Here is an 867-nt window from a genome sequence, read left to right as displayed (position 1 = left end):
ATACTTGAAAATTGAATTTTGGTTTCACAAATTTGATTTTAAGTATACAGATTGAAAATACATCAACAGGCCATTCACTATTCCTTAAAAGCACCACCAAGTAAACACAATACAGCTGATATGCACTTTGACACTTTATCACAGCGTACGGCAGTGCGCGCGAGTGACGAAAGCAGCCACAGTAGCATGATGAAATGACTCGATTATATATACACGAGATCTGGAAGTTTTTATCCAGACGTTCAATCGACATGTTATCGTTGGAAAGGTCTTGCAGAGTGTGTCCAGAATATGTATTCCAGCTTCATAAACGATTAACCGGATTCTTAAAAGGAAGGCTAAAATGTTGCGAAACAAAAAACGTTTTTCTGCTTTTGCCGGTTTAAAGGAGCATGTGGGTACACCCAACATATTTAGTGTTATTCTATAGGCCAATACCTTTCAAACGATACCTTATATATTAAGCTCCGGCTACTAGTTGGAAAGATATAGAGGTAAATGTGTTTTGGTTCGTGTCTCCACTACGAGATGCTTTGGTATGTATGTGGCGTCTGTACGCACCTTCATTCAATTTTTTTCAAACTTTCAGGAATTAAAGTACAAAAAAAAACTAAGATGGTTTTGTTCCAGGATGTTATGATTCGTATTCCTTTGTGGGCGTGGCTGCTGCCTGAATTTCGAAAAAAGGCAATTTTTTAAACTACCACTGAGGCCGCACTACTCAGACCATGTCATTGACGCGGATATCAGTAGAAGGGTCTTCAAACAAGCTATCTAACGCTGTCTTTTGTGTTTATAAAGCATAAACAGTCGATTTTATTCAAAGTTTCCACAAATCTAGCCAAAAACCTTAGCTTTCATCTGGTA

Source organism: Rhagoletis pomonella, unplaced genomic scaffold (genome assembly GCF_013731165.1).
Source record: "Rhagoletis pomonella isolate Grant_MI unplaced genomic scaffold, Rhpom_1.0 Rhpom_scaffold_00126, whole genome shotgun sequence".
Classification (NCBI taxonomy): Eukaryota; Metazoa; Arthropoda; class Insecta; order Diptera; family Tephritidae; genus Rhagoletis; species Rhagoletis pomonella.
This window is presented reverse-complemented; position numbering follows the sequence as displayed.